This window comes from Alligator sinensis, unplaced genomic scaffold (assembly GCF_000455745.1).
Source record: "Alligator sinensis unplaced genomic scaffold, ASM45574v1 scaffold952_1, whole genome shotgun sequence".
Lineage (NCBI taxonomy): Eukaryota > Metazoa > Chordata > Crocodylia > Alligatoridae > Alligator > Alligator sinensis.
In genome coordinates this window covers 87,690-111,347 of record NW_005841999.1, presented here as the reverse complement: position 1 = coordinate 111,347, position 23,658 = coordinate 87,690, and the positions used below count along the sequence as shown (strand labels likewise).

Genomic DNA, 23,658 nt, shown 5'->3' with positions numbered 1-23,658 from the left:
ACAGTTCCTACGCAGGGAACAAAACTTCCTAGTTATACCTCTGGATGCACAGTTGGCTGTGGACAAGGTAGGGGGAGCACACTGAATACTTACCAGTATTTCATTGTCAAACTGGGATTATACTTCAAGGTGGGCCCCACAGGGATCTAGCTTGGCTTATTCAGTATTTTTGTTAATAACTTTGATGGTGGAAGAGAGAATATGCTTATAAAATTCATAGATTGCACTAGGCTGGGAAGGGCTGCAAGTACCCTACAAGACGGGATCAGAATTAAGAATGATTTTTTGTTGGATAGAGAATCTAAAACTCAAGACAAAATTCAATAAAATGAAAAGTGCTACACTTGAGAAATACATAGAAACAATAGGGGAAATAAGTGGCTGAGCAGCAGCATAGTAGAATAATAGGTCATAGATTGAATTTGAATCAATGCAATTCTGTTGTACAGAAAGCAAATCACCTCCTTTGGATGTATTAATAGAAGTGATGCATATAAGACACAGGAGGCAATTATTCTGCTCTACTTAACGCTGGTGAAGTATCAGATGCTGTGTTTTGGGCACAGCAGATCGAGAGAGGTAGACAAATTGAGGAGAGTCTAGGGAAGGGCAGCAAGAATGATAGGTTTACAAAGTGTGACCTTTGAGAAAAGTTAGGAAGCACTGGATTTGTTTAGTCTAGAAAAAGGGAAGACTGAAATGAGATGAAACTGTCTTCCAGTATGCAGAAGCTTGTATAGAGATGGTGATCAGTTTTGTTCTCCCTGTATGGAGAGACTGGCTTAATTTGTAGCAGATGGGATTTAGGCTGGATGTTCACTCATTTTAAGGGTAGCAAAACCCTGATAAGTAGATGTTGGAGATTTTTAAGAACAAGTTAAACAAGCAGCTGTTGCTGATTGACCAGATGTGCTTTAGTCTGCCTCAGTGCCAGGGGCTGGGCTTAGATTATTTTTTAAGGATCCTTTCAGTCCTACCTCATTTCTGGCAGGAGTCTGCCTGCACACACAGACATTATCAGGAGTGACTCTGGGAAATGGAAAATCAGAGCAATTGGGGAGCTTAAGTGTGAACAACCCATATTATAGGTAACAAGGCAAAAATGGAGGGAGGTCATCTCAGTACCGTCGCCTTGAGAAAACACCAAGGGAGGAGTTAAGGAACTGGGTTGGGAAGCCCAGGAAAGCAAGCAAAGGGGTTCTAGAAAAATCACTTGGATTCTGTTCCCCCTAATGGCCGGGGGAGGACTTCAATTTTTGCCCAGAGGTTTAAACACCCTCCTTACATACAAGTTCACAGAAGTCCATCAGAAAGGGAAATAGGAAATAAATTTGTTGTGATGCCAGATCAGGTAAGCTGCTGTTTCAAACTGGACCTGGGGTGAGTGAGATCCTGAACTACTAGGATTAGGCCCTAGAAAATAAGTAGTTCTCGCTGAAGGAAAATGCAGTGGAAAAATAAGAGGGGAGGAGGGAAGGTTTTTAATCCCCTAAAGTTTAAACATTGATCCAAATTCAGATCTTTGTAGGGAATGTGGTTAACTGGGGAGTGACCTTTGGGCAGTAGGGGTGGTAGGAAGGAGTGGTTATGAAAATTGGATTCATAATACAAAAGTCACTTGGCTGTGCTGGGCGGGGAGGTATCAGGATTCAAATTATGCAAACGCGCGCACACACACACACTCTCTCTCTCTCTCTCTCTCTCTCTGGGATGAAGGATCCATATCTATAATTTTCTTTAAAAAAAACAATGGGCTTGAAGAAGCTTCAGGAGATTGAAATTAAACGAACTGCTATCAAAATAAGACATTTTCGGAAAAATAAGACATTTCAGAGAGAAGACCTAATTAGTCCTTGGTTTAACAAAGCGAGTCAACAAAGCTCCTATTGACCTCGGTGTAAGCAAAAATCATAGTTAATTTAGTAGGGATCTTTTTTCTGTCCCCCCAAAACTGAATGTGCAATGAAACAAATCACTGGGACAGTTATATTTGCTAGTAGCTCCTTGTTCTACAGGAGTAGTTCAGAAGGCTGTCTATCCAAATACTGTCCAAACTAGCCTCCAAAAGGCAAAAGGGGTGTTTGATAAATGTTGCATCTAGAACAGACTTTTTAAAATTGTTAGTAGCATTCATAAAATTCTCTGTACCAGTACCATGCCTCTTGTTCAGCTGAATATTATTGTCTTCTCTTAATTGCCTTAACCTTCTTAATGACAAGTTTTTAATTTTGTGCTGGAAATGTTTGTTGTTGTGGAGGAAAATTTGTAATAAAAGCAATCATCCACTGAAAGGTTGCACCCTCAGCTTCTAGACAGTAAACCTTAAAAGCATTCAGTCATTGCAACATGCTAGTTAAAAAACACAAAAACTCCACAGCATAGCTACAGCTTCCAGTTGATGAGAACTAGTCACGCACAATGTAAATAAAGTGATCAGGAAATGCCAAGATGGGTCACTATGAAAGAAATGGATGAATATTTATACTTCTTGCATTCAAATGTAAAAAAGTGTTGCAGATCAGGACTCTGGGCTTTGACTTAGTTGTTTCCAAAATGTAAATTTTTTGGTATACAACTTTGTGTTTAGAACTAGAAATCAGATGGATTGGTAAGAACAGTCTGAATAGGAATGTTTTTACAGAGCTATTATTTTAGTGATGGATGTATAGAATGCATATACTAATAAAAAGTGAGACCTTGAGAAAATAATTTTTTCTACAGCATCCAGTTGGTGTGTGGGGTACTCCTTGCTGCCCTTCAGAATAAATTACAGTCCCTTTCATGGCTTGCATTAAGCCACATACAAACTTTCTTAATTGAAATGTGCCCCCCAATGTTAGCTGTGACACTTGTTTGGGCTGTTCCACTCAGTCCTATCACTGGGAAGCAGTTTGGTAGACATTCCCTTCCCCTGTAGCCTCAGGAGCAGATTAATAAGAGCCCTGAACAGCTAGTGCAGCTGCTCACTTGCTCTCCTCTGTCTGCTGGCTGCACTGCACAGGAAGAGGGAAAGTTGTTAGGCTTGCTTCTTTGTCTGGGTCCCTGTCAGGGGTAAGAGCTGGACTGCAGCTTGATTGGCTCTGCTGCCTGAAAGCAGGAGGTACCAGCCCTACATCTTCTGGGTGGTGACCTGTGAGACCCCTTTGTACCACCTCATTCACAGAGAAAGCCCCAAGGCGCTAATTGTGCCCCCCACGATATTCTAAAAGTGTATCTAGGCTTCTGACAAAGCCAGTATATTGTAATGTATACCAAAACAAGAATCATGCACTAAAAATGTAACCCAGATGAACCCCTCTTTTAAATGTTCAGAGGCTAGCTCCTGTTATGTGTATATTTATGAATTTTATTTATTTAAAAATTCCATCATCAAATGACCACTTAAGTTACAAAGATTCCTGTGAGAGCATCAGCTTCTTGATACAGAAGCAACTATGGATCCGTCTTTCTGATAAACCTCAAACCTTCCACCAAAGACTTACAGCACAAAGAAGTACATACAACTCATTGCACTCTGTCCAGAAAGGCTCAACTGGGAGAAAAGCCAAGTGACATTTGGTAATGCTGCAGTTTGTTGAATACATTTATTTTGGGAAATTGAGATGAAATACCCTAGAAATATGATCTTGAATACTAAAGCTGAATAACCCCTCTGCTACCAGACAAGCTGCAGCATCATAAGTATTGTACCTAAGATAAAACATGACGCTCTAGGAGTTTTAAGGGGGTTTTGGGCCATTCCAAAAAAGAAAAGCAGCTGTGTGTGTGCAAATATTATCAATTGGTACCTGTATCTGAGTGAGTGAACAGATTTAGAGAGCTCATCCGGAAGAATACACTTGGAAATGTAATCACTTTGGAAATCTTGGAAATGTATTAACTATTTTAATTTGCATGTATTTAGTGTCTATGTGAAAGGAATATTATGTCTTAGAAAAATAAATCCAAAGGACAGATAGTAATGCTGATCTCTTGATTTCATTAGCAAAGGTACATTTTTAAGAGTTAATCTGGACTCTTAGGCTAACAGTGTTTGCTAATACAGGAGGGTCTTTAGGTATAGAATTATTTTTTTCATATGTGATATATCTATGATGGTAAAAAGCCATAGAATAGAGAGAGTTCTACCAGTTTTTAAGTACTTTTACCAATAAAACATAATTCACTCAAATGAGTGATATAAACTACAAGCAAAAACACTGTTGCTGGGTTAAGCTGTGTCTATATTACCTATACCAGGGGTTTTCAACTTTTTTTTGGTCAGGGTATCCCCAGCAGCCAGTTGAGACGCGGGGAGTCCCCCAGCAGCCAGTAGTCCCTCTAAGGTGTAGCAATCTGTGAGCACACCGCTTCAGTCCATTCCCAAATTGTTCCAGCCTCCTCCTTTCAGCATGCGCCACTTCGGTCTGCCCCACAGTTGGTTACCTCCTGCGCTGCGGCCGGCAGGTAGGTGCATGCAGGTCCCCGTTGCAATTTTTTTTATTGTGCGTGGCTGCGCAGGCGCACAGCTTAGTGGGAACACTGTGCCAGCAGCCAGTTGATGGGGGGAAGGGGAAGTGCTACCGGCTTCTCCGCATACCCCGGTTAAAAACCCCTGAGCTATACTGACAAATATTTGAATGTGGACTAGACTTTAATCTCTGAGGCATCATACTTTTATGAAGCTATGAGCTACTAGGAGATATCAGGAAGAGAACAGTCAGCAGAAGCAGATGGATATGTAAGGAACCAATGCTGTTTTCATTAAAATATCTTTCATAAGAGCGAGTGCATTAAGAGAAATCCAGAAAACATGAGACAGATTTGTTCTAAACATGTTCTGCAAAATGTCAGCAGGACTTTAAGCCAAGCTGTTGAGAAACTGCATCTTTAGTGGGCTATTTAAGTTATTAAAATAGAAAAAGGCTCAATTTGTCAACCCCATGAACCCGTGTGTCCAACAGAGCCAACTGATTATCAGACCAGTTCCAATAGGAATTATTTGTTTTTATTTGTGATCACTAAAGAGTATGTTGTTTACCTATGTTTTCTTCTAATTTATCATTTTCACTGTGGTTTGATTGCTATTTAAATTTAACACAAAAGTTTGTATCAAGTTAGCTTCTGAACAGGAAATATTTTTACTAACCATAAAAAAAAAATGTTTACCTCTTTTGCTCCTGAACCGAGATTTTTCTGGCATTAGATTGTTGTTCTTCAGAATGATCAGCTGATGCTAGTTTAGGCCCAGCTCACTAAGACACTTGTGATTGGTACTCACTGCAAAACCTCATGGTGGCTTGCATTTGATACATACCCTGTTCTAAGAGGTAATTCTTTCTTGCAAGATGTTATGGTAAGCACATAAAGTTGTACTGTAAATTTTCTCTAATGTTTTTCATCAGTAAATTCAACTATAGGAATATTTGGATCACCTATAGGATGCACTTTAAGTATGTAGGATCAACTATAGTAATATTTGGATTGCTATAGGATCACCTACCTAATCTGTTCCACCTCCATTTGGAAGAGATTATGATGCAAAGCAGAGGTTTCAAATGTATGATCTGCAAACTGGGGCAGGGCCCACCACCAAAATCTGGGGCATCGAGTCCTGTTGGGGACATTACATAGGTGACTGGTAGGGGGTGCACGTGCCCCCCCGACAGTTGACACTGATGCTGTCCGTAGGGCTGGTACCCCCCGCAACAGCTGCCGCCCCCGCCATGGCCATTGCTGTCAGCAGCTTCTGCAGGTGCCATCCCAGATTCAGGAGGCACCAGTCACTCATGGGACATTATATCCACAGCAGTGTGGATGAGTGACAGCTGTGTTAACCCTTGTATTGCTACTGCTTGCCCCACCTCTGGGTTTGGATCCAGACCACAAGGAACCCTGTGGTCCACATCCAGCCTCTGAGGAAGGGCAAATTTTTGACCCCTTGATTTAAAGCATTATAAACAGAGATTCCAACAATACCTCTTTCAGCTTCTACTAAGGAATAAAGAGTTTATGTATTAGATTTTGGTGGGCAAGAGACCCCACCCCCACATAGCCCGTTAGATTTGTGGGTCTAATAGCTGTACAACTTGCTTTCCATTAATGTCCTAGACCCTAGCTGATAATCAGTGTCAAGAGGTTTCCTGGATTGGTTGTGAAATAAACACACAAAAAAGACATAATTTGGGTAAGAAAGGAGTGTATAAGTTCAGGGGTGCTCAACCCCTAGCCCAGGGGCCAGATCCAGCCTGTGTGGAGCCCTGTCATCCAACTCCAGGCTCCCCACCGCTTCAGAAATTTGGTGGTGTCAGATCAGTGGCAGCATTAATTGCTGCTCCCCTGCTGTCAAATTTCCGGACCTGTGGGGAGTCTAGCAAGTCAGATAGCATGGCCCTCTGGGCTAGATTGGGCCGTGGAGCTGGGATAGTTTGTGGGTGATTTCTTGTTCTGCAGTTTCCCATTTGAGTTTTTACAGTTTTGTTGTATAACAACAGCTAGTCTGAGGTCAGTGATGGGAGGTAAAAGTGTTCTGATACAGGCTTGTCTTTCTAAAATTGATGTCAGGCCTCAAAAAGATCTGCCAAACCACTCCTAATTTTGTCTGACAGGGACAGGAAACAGGGAGTCACATCCTTATTGCATATCACTAACACTAGGAAGGACATCTTTTTATTTGAATTCTAGTGCCCCACCTAAAATTAATCCTATAGCTTGTAGGCTAACACTGGGCAAATGACCATGTCTAGGGCTCTCTATGTTAAAACTTAGCCCCTGTTTCTCTCCCTAACGGCATGCTACATCGAATTTTGGAAGCTCTAACATTGTGTACCTTTACCACATGGAAGGTTTGCCCCCTGTCATCCCGGATGGAGTTTGAGCACTATGACAGTGGCATGCCTTTATTTAAAAAAATACAGAAAAAGAGCACAGTGGACGGTGAAGTACAGTCCTACCTGTGGTCTGTCTGACCTGGAAGAGTTCCAGTTCAGAACCTCGACGAGGCTGTAAAGGGGTTAGGAAATGTGGCCTATTGAAGCAGGATGGTGCCAAATAATGAACTTGTGACTGCTGAGCCTGGTGGCATGCCTCATTTCCAACAGGATATCTACATAAGACAGGGGTCAGGTTAGATTTGTACCTTATGGACTAACTAAATCAGAGATGCCTAAGCTTTTGTAAGCAATGGCTTTACTTCATCAGATGCAATGGAGGGACTTCAGGAAACCAAGTGTAGGGAAGAGAGAGGAAAAAGAAGAGGGTACTGCTGAAAGAGGCAAGGTGTGTACGACAGAAAAACCAAGCTGTTAACCTATTGAGGGCCATTGGGGCTATAAAAGCTAATTCAGGCAATGGGATAAGAATCTGTAGTTTTGGTTTAGACTATAGACCACAATCAACTTTGTGGCTGATTGCTCGTTCTGCAATTTCCGAAGTTTGTTTTTTTAAGTGTTATGTCTAAGAGGTCAGCATTGTAATATCCAGGGAGGTTAAAGGGTTCTGACACACGCTTGTGTCCTTCTGGAATTGATGTCAGATTGGTGTTCATTTGTTCCTACAAGTAGGGATCACCCCATCTGTCCAATGTAAATGACAGAGGGGGACTGTAAGCAGATGATGTGAACTTTGTATGTTATAATCCACATCATTTGATCCAGTGATAATGATGTCTGTGTTGATGAGTAGGCACAGCTGGCATCTGGGTCCAGAGCAAAGTCTAGTGCCTTGGTGAGAACAGGAGTTAGATACTCTGTTGCTGGAGAGACCGTGTCTGAGCTTGGGGCATCATCTCTAAGCCAGGACAGGTTTGTCCCCAGTGGCTACCTTGAAATGTAGGGGTTGGAGGTCATTAATGATGTTTCTAAGGTGTTCAAACTGGGGGCTGTGGGTGACAACTGATGGGGTTTTTTTGTCCTCATCTTAGGGTTGATATTGTAGCGGGTCAGAGTGGACCCTGAGTCTGGCTCTGTTAATTTAAATAGCTATGTTTTTAGGATTGTATTGTTAGTGTAGGAGTCCCTGCTCCAGAGCCTTGAAGTGTGTATCCCAGTCAATGGGATCAGAGCAGATACGACTGTAAGGTAGAGTTTGTCTGTAGAGATGGATCTAGTGGTGTGCTTAGGATGACAGCTGCTAGTGTGGAGGTTGTGGTAGCAGCCACTTGGTTTCTGATACAGCATGGTGGTGATATGGCCATTGCAAACTTTCACAGTGATGTTCAAGAAATGAATTTGCTAGGTGGAGTATTCCAGTCAGTTTGCTGGATGGGAGGAAGTTATTGAAGTCCTTGTGGAATTTCTCTAGAGAGTCCTTCTCATGCATTCAGATGATGAAGATTTCATCAACGCACTTTAGGTGTACCGAGGGAATGAGAGGTCAGCTGCAGACAAAGGCTCCAAGGTCTGTCATAAATATTTGGCATGTTGGGGGTCATAAGTGTGCCCCTGGTAGTGCCATTTATTTGTGGGCACGATGAGTCCCCAAATCTGAAATAGTTGTTTGTGAAGCCAAAGCAGGAGAGTGAAACAGAAGCGGTGTCATCTTCAGGGTTAATGTTCTCTATGGCTTGGAATCTGTCCTTGCGGGGGATGTTGGTGTACAGAGATGTGACATTAGTGGGAGCTGGAAGCTTGTCAAAGAAAACTAGTTCATTTAGGAAATCTGTGATATCTTTTAAATAACTGGCAGCTCCTGTGGCATATAGGGATAGGATAATAAAATCATAGAATCATGGAAAATGAGGTTTGGAAGGGACCTCAGGAGGTCATTTAGTCCAACCCCCTGCTCAAAGCAGGATCTTTCCTAACTGGTTCATCCCAGACAAAGCTTTGTCTAGCTGGGTTTTGAAAACCTCCAAGGATGGAGCTTCCACCACCTCTCTGGGTAAACGGTTCCAGTGTTTTTCTACCCTACTAGTGAGAAAATTCTTCCAATATCTACCTTAAACCTCCTTTAGGAGACTGTTTCTCCTTGTTCTGTCATCAGCTGCCACCGAGAACAGTCTAGCTCCATCCACTTTGAACCCCCCTTCAGGTAGTTGAAGGCTGTTATTAAGTCCCCTTTCAGTCTCCTCTTCTCTAGACTAAATAAGCCCAGTTCCCTCAGTCTTTCCTCATAAGTCGTGTACCCCAGCCCCCTCACCATTTTTGTTGCCCATTGAGTCAATGTAACTAGAAACTCTCTCTGATGGTGCCACATCAGAAACAATGGGATGTGCCAGGTTTGTGGATCTCGGGTAATAAGTAAAAGCTGTAGGTTCTGGACTCCTGAGAGGTGGAATAATTAATGCTCTCCTTTGTTTCCAGAAGTAGCTTTTTTGAAAGTTCATTTAATTGCTTCTGGTATTGTGCCACAGGGTCCTTGGGCAGAGCTGTTGGAAAGTTGTGTTTCAGCTTCCTGTATGTATGCCGTTTGTCCATGACAGCAGTGACACATCCCTTATCAGCCTGTTATATGATGATACCAGTGTTGCTTTTAATGCTGAGTATAGCTCTCCATTCTGCAGCACTGAGGTTGTCCCGTGTGTTGTTATTTTTTGGCAGTCTCGCAATAGGCTTGGAGGCAGAAACAGTTTATCTACAATTCCAAGTGAGGCTGTGGTCCTCAGGTAGACTCCAGGAACTTGGGTCAGGTCTGTGGTAAGTAGATCATTGTCTGGCTCAGTGTCATGGAAATATGTCCTTAGACTTAGACAGTAGAGAAAAGGTCTCCATACAGCTACACCTTATTGAGTTGTGTTGTGGGGCAGGAACAATGTCTATACATGTGCTCCGTAGGGAGGGAGGTGCTTTAATTAAAGTGCCTACAGCGTCACATGTATTCAGTGTCCTGCACTTTGAAATGGCAGCGGGGGTGCTTTAACTAAAGCTCATTCAATTTTGAAAAAGGGGGACACTGAATACATGTGATATGGAGGCTGCTACTGCACTAATTAGCATGCTCCAGCAGGCTTGCAGCAGGCTTGATTAATCGAGTCTGTTCTGATGCTTACTAATTAGCACACTTCGGAGCAGAGGTCTCTCACATGTATAGGGGCCCAAAGACTGGAATAGTGTGGACACCACAGCCAGGCTGAGGTTGTGGTTGGATAGGCTGATAATACTACTGCGGTTTGTAGGGTTGTTGCTGGAGCATGCAAGTTTAGAGAGTTTTGCTTTCTTCATCTTCTTTAAGGAGCAAAGGTGTTTGTGATTAGGCTTCATGGCTGGATGCAGAGATCTCCTCTTGGTAAATGCCTGTTATATCTGGTGTCGCCGCCGAGAGCCGCAGCGCGGGGTTCGGGGCCTTAGGAGCCCTAGTCGGCGGGCAGGTACTTGTGACGCTTGGAGTGGAATCAGGTACTCAAGCGTTTTGATTGAACAAAAAAGGTTGTTTACTTACACTGCTCGTAGAGTGCAGGCCAGAAGCTTGCTTCGATTACAGTTGTAAAACTTGGGTCGGGCAGAAATTACAAAGTTGGTTTGGTCGGTCTGCAAATGTGTTCGGGGTGTTCGGGCCGGCAGTCGTCTTACGTCTCGGGTGGGGGTGTGCTAAGCCCCTTTTTTCGGTGACGGGGAGTCCTTAGTGGTTGATCAGGCCGCTAAGTTCGCTCTGAAACACGCGTGGAGTTTGCTAGGCTCCACAGTGTACTCAGAGTTCTCCGCGAGGTGTGTGTGGAGCTCTCCAACTTGGGCGGAAACTGCTTCAACCTCTTACACGGCTAGCAAGCCAATCGCTAGCCGCCACGTGTGCATAATTTCATGCAAGCCAATAATGGGGCTCAAATTAGAATACAAATGGCGGGAACTCTTTGCACCGAGCATTTCTTAGATGCAAAAGAAATGCACCATGCAAAGAAGCTGCAAATTGGCGGGAACTTTTTCTAGGTCATTAATATATAGTCACTGGGCTCTGGAGTTTTCCCCTCGTGACCTATTTACATGACCTACTTACAGAATGATTGACAGACTGCCTTCTGTATCAAACTATGGAATCCTCCACTGTACTATAGGCATATGAACAATGGGTTCTGACATCTGGATGGCTCTGTGTGCTGTTTGTTAGTTCTGCAAATCTGGTGTTGATCTGTTCTTGTTTGCCATATAGAACACCAGTGAGGTAGTTCCTCAGTCTCTTGGAGAGAGCAAGCCCTGGCTCCACCTGCCCCACAGTATGCAGCCCGGCAGTGGGGGCTTGCTGCCGGGAGCACAGCCCTATCTCCACCCACCCTGTGGAGTGCAGCCCGGCAGCGGGCAGCTGGGGCCCAGCCCAACTCAGCCCGCCCCACGCAGATCCGGGGGCACATGCTCACTCCCATGCCCTCCCGGACCAGAAGCAAGAGCCGCCGAAGAAGCCACAGAAAGAGCAGCTCCTGGAGTGGTGGTGCATGGCAGCATGCAGTAGCAGGAGCCCCCCTCCCCAAGTCCTGTGCCCCACCACCCCAGCTGGGCAGCTTGTCCCAGCCCCAATTCCTTCCTTTCTGTGGGGACATTGATCTGCATCCCTCCATGCCCCTTCCCTCCCCCCTCCACCCTCCACAACAGACTTACCAGCTGGACGCAGCTGTGTCCAGCGTCATCGAGGACTGCTGCCTGTATAGTCTATGGCTGAATCTCCGAATCGGCACCAAATCTCTCTGAATTGATTTGGAGGCTTCCAATTCGATTTCCATGTTTTAATGAGTCTCCCGATTCAATTTGGATTCTGAGATTTGGCTGCTGAATTGGGCCAAATCTCCGAATCGAATCGGCTACCAAAGTTTCTCACAGCCCTACGTGGCATCTGTGTTCCCAATTGCAAATGCTGAAGCTACTGGAAGTTGCTGCTTCTGCTTTGCCCTGGGTGCATCCCTACACTTCTGCCTGGGAGAAAAAGTTAAGTTTGCCCCGTGTAAATGGAGTAGGAGCTTCCTTGTGAACACATTCATACACTACTAACACTGTACACTCTACACTTTTATACTCTGCACTGTGCCTTGGGCAAGCATCCTGAGCCCCACATTCAAACTAAATGAACCTTGCCATGGGGCTTTTCTGTAGCACAAGATAATCTAGGCATTGATAAAAGGAGTAAGGCTAAAAAAGGTTTGGCATTTCAAGTCAGAGTTTTCAGCCTAATTTGACCTTTTCAATTGCTAGACTGGATTTTACTTCAGCTGATTGTATACATTCATTTGGGAAAGCAAGTCAAAATTTTTTTAAATGAACAAAATATCTTCTGTCAAAAGAAATAGAAAGATGCCCCATATTAGCTGTATTTATGTTGAATTAAGAACATTCTTTTCCAGTTACCCGTCATCTATCATGTTTCTGGAATTACCTTTAAATCTGGCTTAAGCCAGTCTAAGCATTTTTCTTACTTGAAAACCTTATTTCAGTTTCAGCTCTTCGTTTTGGCCAGGAAATGAGTAAAACAAGTAGGCTTTTTTATTCTTCCAGACAGATGGCCTTTCTGGCTTTCCCTAAGCCTTAGCTATCCAGAGATGACAATCAGCAGCAAGAAGCAAAAGAAGAATTCAAATTATTTTTCAACAACACTCTGAAAGATAAACCATTTTCAACACTGTTCCACAAAAAAACATTGAGTTGGAGGTTAGTATGAATGGGATATTGTTTCTGCAGATATAGAAAGGAAAATGTCATCTTGTTATAAAACATCTAAAGCCTTGTTCAGCAGCAAGCCTGAACAAAGGCTCGCACACTAAAAGGAAAGAGCATAACTCACTTAATAGAGCATACTTCATAGAAAAATATATTTCTGTTTAAAGCATCTGGATTGAGTCCTAAACTAAAAAATGGCTTACAGCTAGATTCCAGAGGTCTCAGGGAAAAAAAACGAGTCTTTTATGTCTCTAAAAAGCAGTATGTGTACCTAAAGTGCCATGACCAAATAACAAAATGAATGTGTAGTTATATACATGTGTCATTTGTTCATCACAGACCTTTCTCTTTTTTCTTAAATCAGTCTAAGTGCATAAGATCCTACTGCAAATAATAAATATGGGCCTGTTCCCACCCAACCTGTTAACCAGCTGAAGACAGTCACAGTCTTACAGATTTTTACTTGGAGCAATTCACATCTTACTTCAAACAAGTCACCTGAGCCCAAGTTTCCTTATGAGTTGCAGGTGTGGATGTGAATGGATTTTTATAAAGTTAAGTTTTCTGTGGATTCAGTCAATTCATCTCCTCCAGTTTGCTGGAAATTACTCCTATTGCATTTTCTGACTATTATTTAGAGACAATCAGCTTTAAAACTTTTAATTTTGTAGATAGATAAATATACTATTTCAGTCTGGCCTATGAAATGTATACGTTAGCAGACATGAAAAAAGCATAGCTGACATATCACTTACTGATTACACTTAGTCATAAGATGAGCTTTTAGTGGAACATAAAGTTGGAGACATAAGGCTGTGTGGTTGAATTGTTTTGATATACCGGAAGATGCAGATTGTGAGCCTGAGTCATCAATTATTTTATTATTTTGTTAAGCACCAATTAATTCAGTACCATCATGCAAAATACAAAATTGAGGCTCCACCTGCTTCAAATAAATCCTGCTATACTGGAAATGAAGAACACCTTGGAGAAGATCATCAGCTGGTTCAGAGCTCTACTAACTCAATTAGAGTATGAGAATTTACATCAGGTGTTGATCTGCTCCCTCCCTGGGTTTGGTGGAAAGACTGGTGGATCTGAGGGTTTTCTGATTGTTTCTAATACTTGGTTTCACTCACCTCTGATGAGCTTAATCCCTTAACACAGTGAGTTTTAGGAAGGTATTGAAATAGGAGAAGAGGTGGTGCCTTCTCTCCAAGGAAAAAGGTAGTCTGAGGAAATACATTTGAGCTTACTAAGTAAGGAACATTTTACTAGAAAATAGACAGTCATTGTAAAAAAAGATAAATAGCAATTTCCATGTCATTGTCTTCAAAAGAAAATTGCAAGCCCTTCGTATGGTAATTTGGTTTGTGTTCTGTTTGTTTTCCTCAGAAATCAATATTTTTCTGTGTGACTAATTTTATTCTATCTACTCTATGTACCTTTTTGTAATGTATATTCTAAAACAAGATGTCCTAGTTGCCATGGTGACACATTGCCTTTTTTCCAGTGCTGCAGTTAAAATGCTAAACCCAAAACAGGAGAGATGCAGCATTGATGCACAATGTGTGCGCTTCTTTCTGCCTAGGCAAACACCTTCTCTGTAAGACTAACAGTAAGACTTTTATTAATGAGATTTTCAGCTTCAGCAAAGCAAGCAAGTTTTTTTCTAAAATACTAATCAGTTGGTGGCTATTAATTCAGCAACTTAATTAACCATTAAAAGTTTAACAACATTTCTAATTACATTTCTGGTCTAATGCTAAGTGTGTATAATTAGACGGATTCCAGAATCTAAATACACAAGCAATAAATAAGACATTATTCAGCTTTGAACTCCTCTGGTTCCAACCTCACCCTTTTCACATTTTTAGGAGAGAAAAAACATTGTCTTTTACTTACTTTCTTGTAGTAGTAGTATGATTAATTCCCTATGCTACCCAAAACTAAGCAGTATTTATAATTAAGCACAATAATATTTAGAAGTGAATAGCATGCATATTATTTCCAAGTCATATACTTCAAAGCAAAGACAAGACTCTGAGTGAATGAAAATGAAGTCCATTATTAGTATAATATTTTACTGTTAATATTAATACTTGTCATGGGCCTTTTTCTGGAAATTATTTTATCCCCTAACCCTGCAAACACTAAAAACATCCTGCAAATACGGAATAGTCCACGTATGAGTGTTTGTAGGATTAGAGTTAATTAGTAATTAGCACTAATGAACTGTCCATTCCAATATATACTGTCTTGGTAGCAGATGAAAATGCTGTGATGCCACAGTTACAGTTTTTCTGAAACTTCTTGATAAAACTTCAAGAATTAGCTGCTAAAGTGACTGATGGATAGAATTCTTGTGGGTGATATATTTTATTGGACCACCTGCATGCTTGGGATATACAGAGGCAAGCTTTCGGGTGTTACAGTAGTAGCTTTTCAAAATGAATAATTGGTAATAGGTGAAGCTTGTGTTTGAAAACAGTCTCCGCCTTTCGTTTTTTCTAGTTTGTGCTGGTTGACTATTTTTCCCGTATAAAATTATATGGCCCTTTATTTCAGATTGTATCAGACATACCAGTTAATTAAACACTGGATGCCAACTCTTCCATTGTCAGTAATCCAAATCCTAGAGATTTCATCACCGATCCTATCTCTGCTTCAAACAAAGTGATACTTGTTCCCAGCAAATGTTCCCTATCACAATATTGTCATTTCTGTGTCAGAATAAAAGTGTAGGAAATGATGGAACAAAATACTTTAAACAAATTATGGGAACAGATAAAAACTATCACAAATGCAACTGTATAAATAACAAGTAACGCAGCGTATAATGCATTTTGACTGAGTAACTTTATTTTCAGAACGGCAAAGTATACTGTGGGTCAAACAGAACCTAGGGCTCAATTCACAGAGGGACATTGCAATGCTGAGTACTGCACTGCCAAACATGTAGATACCTGGTCGAAACAGCAGAATCCCTACCCTTTAGCTAGGCACCTTGGCTCTGTATACTTCACCTAGGGAGGGTTAGGCACCTGCAAACATGACATCCAACGTGCTCAGCAGGGAGCTGCCAGCACAGGTCACCGAAAGGAGAAGTATGCCTTTAGCCCTACCCCTCTCAGAGCTTAGGCACTTAATTGTCCACCAGAGTGCACCGTCTCCTAGAACAGTAATTCTCAACTGTTTTAGATTCAAAGCACACTTCAGAAAATGCCAGCCTTTAGCTTTCATTCATTTTCCACTATGGAAAAATAATAGAGCAGCTCTTTGGAGCAAAGAACTCAGAAAGACTACAAAAGGTGCCAGAATGTTTTGGACACTATGGATTCCAATTTGAAATTTCTGGGTTTATCTTGAGAATCATGGATAGGTGTTTAAAAGGATCTCATAGCACCCTGGACACCTAAATCATTTATTTAAAAAATGGAGCAGAGGAGGGAATTAAACCTGGGTCTCCCACATCCTAGCATTTGATACATTACTAGGTATACAGCTTCTGCCGTGGTTTTGAATGAAAGTGGTATGTGCTGCTTTATTCTGTGCAGGATCTGATCCAGTAGATGTGGGAGGCCTGGCAGATTGGACACAGGCAAGGGAATGGAACCCAGTGGGACTTAGGCAAGTGATAGTCTTGTCAGTGTTAAGCAGTTCAGTGTCTAAGATGTTTCTTAGCATGTACAGGAGCAGAACCTTAAGCACTAAGGGAACTTTACTGGAGCAAACATGTATCTAAGGACTTGAGTTATCTACAGGGTTAGGTGTGGATTTCGAGAGTTGCATGTTGTAGGCTGTGCCCTATTCCAGAAGGCAAAGTAGCAGGGATAAAAAGAAAGGTAGACAAGGGACAGTGTCTTCTTAATCACACTTCTTTTAGAAATATTTTTATTTAATATTGTCATGAACAACACCTCATAGAGAGAATATTTCCCCAAATGTCTACTTTGTGCATATAGTCATACTTTGGGTATCATTTTTTATTATTACCAATGTTTTATTAGTTATGTTGCAGTGACTCTTGTAATTAATTGTTCCTGGAAGTCCCACTATACTGAGCACTGTACAAACAAAGGGAAGAATGAGTCCTGCCCTGGAGAATTTACAGTCTAATTGGACAAGGTTAAAGAAAGACAAGGTGGGAAAACGGAAGCATGACAAGGTGACCCAAGGTTGCACAGCAAGTGGCTTGACTTGTGATTTCCAATCCAGTACCCTATCCACTGGGTCATATGATGCAATGTGCTCTTCATATATAGAGTAGACAGCCCTTGCCCTAAAAGGTTAGTAATCTGGATTAATGTAAAGATATCCAAGGTGAACGAAAAGAACAAACAGGGAGAGGGAGGCAAAAATAACACAAGCAAGTTTTCATGAAGATTAGCTGTGCCCACAATGTAATTTATAATCAGATGAACCATTGTTACCTCTGGACACGGGTTTGATATGTATGAATCATAACTAATGGAAGCATCTAAGGGACAGTTTTGAAGGAGAAGGTGGATCTCTAAATTTTTGGTAGGAGTTTATATCATACAAAAGAGACAGAACAGGAAGAGCTCCAGAAATGAACTGACTGGCCTTGAAGGTAAAAAGTGTAGGGGAGTAAAAGTGATTGTCAGCAATACAACAGGATAGTTAGTGACTAGGCTTCAACCTCCCAGTAGCCCTGAGCCCACGCACAGTTCATCACGTGTAGGGTGTTGTTCAGTTCCCCTGTTCCTCTGGGTCTTTCACCCAGCAACAGGAAGAAGAAACCATTTTTTTTTTAAACAGGAAGCAGTGGCTGCAAATCACAAAAATTGTGAGGTTGATGGGGGCAGGAGGAGCCTGAAGTTACTTTTAACTACTTTGCTTTTTAAATTACTACATTTTAAATTGAAAGGGTCTTTCTATGTAGACACTAGCTTTAATTTAACAAATGAGGGCTTTTTTTTCCTTACTGTCAACAGCTAAAAGTAATGATAATGGCTGTTCACAGTTGCGTACAGCTAAAGTTATACAAAGATTTAAATTCAAATCCTATGCATTCAGAACTCTTCCCCAAATGCCACCCATAACCTGAAATGTTCTAGGTGTTAAAGAATTTGCAAGTTTGAGGCAAAGTACAAGAACAATGCAGGTGACACGAATAACTGTGATCTTACCATACTGTGGTTTCAAATATTTTATACAATTATTACACTGATCAATATGTTATGTTTTAATATCCAATCGAAATCCCAAATATTTAAAGAAAATAAGAAAGCTTCAGTGTGCTAAACAGGTTATCTTCCTTGCTCTTCATCTCTGATCTGGTGATCTGCACAACCAGCATTAAGGTGTTGTTTATTTTTGTGTGTTGAGTAGGGATCTACCCTATTCTCGATTTTGTGTTTTTTGCAGACACCGCAAAAAAGTTTCCGTGAATCCGCAAAAATGGCAATCCCTGTGATTTTGAGGGGGGAAATAATACTAAAAATAAAATTGGCTTCCCAGTGGAAACTCAGGGCCACTGCGGCCCAGCATCACAGCCAGCTGGTCCAGGGTTGGGGGAAGGGGGACAGAAGCTGTTAGCATGAAGGGGAGCAGCAAAGATGGCGTCCCCTCCACCCCTCTCTGCTGATTGGCCAAGAGTGCCGCCCATCATGCATCCCTTCCCCTTTCCACCAATCAGCAATGAGGGGTGGGGCCTCACAATGGGCAGCCCTCTTGGTCAATGAGTGGTGTGGGGAGGGGCCACTGGGGCTCCTTGGCCAATCAACAGCTGGGGGGCTGCTGTGATAAGACCACAAAAATGGTGCTGGTGCACTGCAAGCTGCCTGCAATTTTTCCCTCATCTTAGCAGGAATTAAGTAGATTCCTAGTTACAAGCCACCAAAATATCTGGTTTAAATAGTTTTCTTGTAATTCACTCCATTCCAGACATTATTCATTATGGACCCATTTCAGAAACCATTAATCCCAAAATTTGTGCAATTGACTTAAATGTGAATACTCTCAAGAGGAAAGAGTTTAAGCTGGCATTTGTGATGGCGTATGTTATATTGTGTTCATTCTGTGTTATTGTCAAAAATATATCATTTCAATCTTTTCTCTGTAGCAACACTTTGCATTTCTGTGACTATCTTAATCAGATTCTAACTGTGCAGAAAATATATAGGAGTAAAATGGAATTAAAGTAATAAATACATATTTTTAGAATTCTTGTAAAAGGCAATTTGCTTTTTCTTAAAGCAGTGGTGTATTCACCACTACATGCAACAGTAAAAGTCAGAACTTCAAGAGATGGTATAGATTTTAAAGATTATCTCCTACTGAGTCTCTTGTTTAATTCCTCTTTAAATGTTAAACATTAAAGATTTATGTTAATCAGATTTGCAATCAAAGAGACAGTGTCTGCACTTATACATTATTTTAAAAAGTAAAATATTACTCCTGTGAAACAAAATGTCACAAAACCAAGCATCGTTTGTTAATCTCTGAATTCATTTGTAGATCCTAAATCAAGCAATATTCAACAAAATAATTTTTTTAATGCATATTTTTAGTGTTTATTCTGTTTTTTCCTTCATCTTTTGATTTGGTGCTCTGCACAATCAGAGTTAAAAGGTGTTGTTATTTATTTGACTTATATGCTGCCCTCTCCAGAATATGGTGAGCATAGTAGTGTTGCTGTTTCGTTGAATTTACAAAGTTGTTCTTGAAACGTTCTATTAAAAAGGAGTTAAACGTTTTAGCTAAAAGACTGCACAGTAGTGGACAAGATCTATTGAGATCCCTGCGAACCCTAGCATCTATGAATCGAAGAATAGCTAGTGCAGCCGCACCCAACAGAATCAGGAGGCCATAAGCAAATTTTGTCTGGAGAGAAAAGTTAAGAGAGGACACTTGACTTTATCAGCCTCACTTCTTCCAATCGTGATCCCTTCCAGCTTTAACTTTAAACAGGCTTTCCAGTATGACAATCCATGAGAAGCTGGTGTCACTAATAAGAAGGAAATATAGCTCCTTGGAATCTTTTTCTTCTGTTTGTGCATCTTCCAAAACTTCAGCTTTTCTGAAGTACAGTTTTGTTACTTGTTTCAATCTAAAAGTGTTTACAAAATCTTCATAAGTCTTCGCACACTTGTATAGATCATAAAGTTTACCCCCCACTAAGTCTGTTGTCTAATCTCTCTTTCAACATTACTTTTTGTCATGCCTCAGAGATCTTGCATGCTAGGCTGTTCTATTACTGTTACAATTAAGAAATATTTCCATTTTATCTCAACTAAACTTTTTCTTTGTCATTTGAAGCAATTATTTTCTGCAAACCGTCTTCATTGAACACTTTGCTCTCCTGTTAATTTCAATACGTTGCATACTTTTTCCAGCTTTCTGCACATACAGAACCAATCTGCTTCAGGCCTTCCTCAGCAACAAAAACTGGATACCTAGCACCCATGGATCAAAGGCACCTTTCCAAAACAGTCAACAGAAAACGTTCCAGAACTCTTAACACATCTATACTTCTTCATTACTAATCCAAACATAATTTATCTTGGACTGGCTGCTCATCCTGGGGAAAAAAAACAGTTCTTTCTTATGGACTGTAATCTTGAGTTTACAAGTAATCTTGAATGCCATGAATCTGACTCAATCTTAATGCCAATTTCTGATACTTTCTATGATGATGGCATCAGAGGCATTCCATCACTAGCAGCCTTCCTGATGCTGTAAAAACAGTCAATGGCAGCAAAGGACACACACAAGAGTGTATATTTTAACAGCCAGTTTGGGATATCTCCCACATATAAGTTCATGTCCTGAAATTAGTGGCAGAGATTTAATAGTGAGTGGAACCAAATTAAAGAACCTACTTCAAAAGTGACTCTCTCTCACATGAAAGAAATAATGTTTATGTAAAACTGAGCATAAACAGTATACAAATAATGTTGTTTGTAGATAGGGTGACAGGTTGCTATAGATCTTCCCGTCTTTAGTCACCTCCACACCATTTGGGTCTGTAGCAGTCAAGACTTCAACCCCCTTGACATGTCTCCATGAAAGGGATCCTGGACTTCACTAAGGAAGAAATATTTATGATCCAAGTCTTCACTGTTCAATTCAATGGATGTTTTTCCATGAGAACTACAGTGGTTCAACAATCATCTGTGGTCAATCATTATGCACACACTTCAGCTTAAATACTGGGGAAGGATATGCATTCACCAGTGTATAATAGATACTTATTCATCACAGAGAAACTTGGCTTACTTGAAAATGTCTGGTTTGACAATCAGTTACTGTAAAATTTTAAGAAAGTGTCTGACATATAACTGATTCCTTTCTAGAACTGTGCAACTGCAAATTAAGAAAGAAACTATTAAATATTCTAAGTTTGTCTCATTCTTCTAGTTTGGCCTCTCCTACTGATTTGGGGAGGCATAATTAGCTTACATAAGCAACAATAAGGTACCAGAAATGTATTTTAGAAATGTTTTGGTTTCTTCATGCTGTTTTGCACTTTGTTTAATATCTAAGGGTATTTTTACACGTTGCCTGGCACTGCAACGCTTACAGTTGTATAAGTGGCAAAATGCACATCAGCGCTGAGAAAATGGCAGTGACATGCTTTTGAATTAAAACACATGGAGATGCTTCCGTTCAAAAGCACGTTGCCACCGTTTTCTGTGCACTGACGCGCATTTTGCCACTTACACAACTGCACGCAGCACAGCACAGTGCGTGTCAGCTTGCGTGCAGAGCAGACTTGATTAATCGGCGGATCCCTAGCATGTCATGGGATGAAAAAGTATGCGTATAAATAAACCTCAATTGATTGCTGTGGAAATGGATGGAAATGGACAAGGTGCTAGAAATATTTTATGGGCAACAATCCTATACTGACAGAAAGGAAAGTCTAGATCAGGGGTGCTCAACCTGTGGCCCATGGGCCAAATCCGACCCACAGTGCCTTGGAATCCAGCCCCAGGGCTCCCTATGGGTCAGGAAATTTGGCAGTGGAGGAGCAGTGGCAGTTAATACTGCCACCCATCCCCACTGTCAAAATCCCAAGCCCTGCACTGTGGGTCAGAGCCAGGCCACAACTCTGCTTCTGCCCCCGCAGCATAGCCATAATGGGACCAGGTCATACCCCCTTCTATCTGTGCTGCTGGGTTGGGGCTGGCCATGCCTCCTCACCCTGCACAGCTAGTTCAGGGCTGGTCCATGCCCCCTTCTCCCCCTTCTGTGGATCCAGGCCACTCCCCTTCCTCCCATGGGGTGGGGCCGTGTTCCCTTCCCTCTTAGGGATGGATTGGGGCTGGATCATGGCCGACTTTGCACCTGTGGGGCCAGGTTGGTGCCAAGTCAAGCCCCCTTCCTCAGCACACGTGGTTTGGGACTGGGCTGCTCCCTGCCCCCTCCATGCAGCAGGGTGGGGCCTTCAGCACCTGCTCCACTTGTCAGATTGGGTCCACCGGCTGGATCTGGCCTGCAGAGTGATCAGGCGCTGCCCATCTGGCCTCCTGGACAAAAGGTTGAGTACTACTGCCCTACTTATGCTTTTCCCTGTAGCCCCCATTTAAGCACGGGTTCCCATGAACACATAATAAAAGGTTTTGTGTACCCGATAGTAGCATACTGTGGGCAAAAATATGATCAGAAACATCACTGCAGACTTGCAATTTAGATGTATTCTGAAGTGTGAGGGATTTCAAATCTTATGCTTTTAACAATGCTTTCTCTTCAGGCTGGATTCGTCTTGATGCTCCTTTTCCCCTTCTAGTATCTGGAGGCATTCACATGTCACATCAGTTAACATTCTGTACTCCTGGGGTTGGTTTTATGAAGTAGAAGAAAAAACTCATAAAGAGTCACTTATCGTACTCAAAGATCAGTTAGACCCTTCCCTAGAACTTCAAGAAGTGTCCATCTGCCTTTCCCAGGTTCACACAGTCCTTCCAGAACTTCCTGCAGGGCCTCCTCGGGCTGAAATAGTCCAACAGCCCAACAAGTTTACCTACATGTTCAGCCCATAGGTCTTTAATCTTCAGAAAAATGCAAACATTTTCTTACTACACATAAGTAACCTCTTCTGCTGACTTCCCATTGTCCCTGCCTCTTCCTGAATGTTTTTTTTAATTCATGAAAACAATAGTGACCTTTCATAGGGCAAGAAGCTTACTTCATTCTTGTTGGTCCAGGAGCAGGGCCTCTACATCCTGTTCTAGACACAAGTCCCTTCCCTCCAGGACCACCTCAATCCATTCTGACTGAAGTAAAGGGCTCTGTTCACAGCAGTTGTACACTGATTATTTGTGCTATAGCTGCTGGGTTGTTTTTTTTTTTTATAAGATATTGCCTTTCTCTCTAGACTGACCTTTTCCATCTTTTAATTGTCCCTCCCTCCTCATTTGTTCTAATTCAGGTGATTAGTAAGTGATAAAAAATAACCACAACCCTAAAGTTAATCTGGGTATTGACTAGCAGCCTATAAAGAATGCAAAAAATAAATGAAGTACATTCTCACTAGTCTACCTGTCTCTGAAAGCTTTTATCTGTACTGCAAGGAGTTCCTGGTTAGCCTTCCTGCTTCATCTGAAGTCAAACCTATTGTAGAAATCCAGCTAGAAAGTTAACAAAAGTAGGAGGGGTTTAGGTTGTAGCCATGTTGGTCTAAGGACATAGGCAGACAAGGTTCTTTGGGTGAATTTGATATCTTTTATTAGACCAACCCAAATGGTTGAGGAATAGTTATTAAGCAAGCTTTCGGGTTCAAAAACCCTTCGTCAGGCTAAGGAAGCTGCAGCAGTTGGTGTGTGCTCTTCCTGGATGGAATGAAAAGTAAAGAAGCCAGGGGCTGGGCTGGGGAGCCAGTTGCCAGGCAGATTGTAATGTATCAAAAATCCAATGTCTATGTTTAGTCCATGATCTCTGGTATCTGTCGGAGATCAGAGCAGTGCTGGCAGCTGCTTTCTGACCCCCCACACCGGAACAGTAAAACTTTCACCTGACAGGTGGGTAGTGATGGATGGGGTGAAATTAACCAGGCACAGACGCGTGTTGGTTACAGGAGATTGTTTACTTACGTCGCCCGGATAGTGACGTGCGACGCAGGCTGAGCCTTTGTTTC

The 23,658-nt window shown here is 41.7% G+C and overlaps 2 protein-coding genes across 12 annotated transcripts in view; both read left to right on the top strand.

Annotated features, from left to right (window-relative positions):
- USP33 (ubiquitin specific peptidase 33) overlaps positions 1-3,947 on the top strand; it is a 73,172-nt gene extending 69,225 nt beyond the window's left edge. For all 11 annotated transcript variants that reach the window (XM_025201628.1, XM_025201626.1, XM_025201621.1 and 8 more), the window contains one exon: positions 5-3,947. The gene's annotated coding sequence lies outside the window, so the exon portion shown is untranslated. The remainder of the gene's footprint in view (positions 1-4) is intronic.
- Positions 3,948-13,760: 9,813 nt separating this feature from the next.
- Positions 13,761-23,658, top strand: part of LOC102385831 (ZZ-type zinc finger-containing protein 3) — an 83,130-nt gene continuing 73,232 nt past the window's right edge. The window contains exon 1 of the mRNA XM_006021599.3: positions 13,761-13,781. The gene's annotated coding sequence lies outside the window, so the exon portion shown is untranslated. The remainder of the gene's footprint in view (positions 13,782-23,658) is intronic.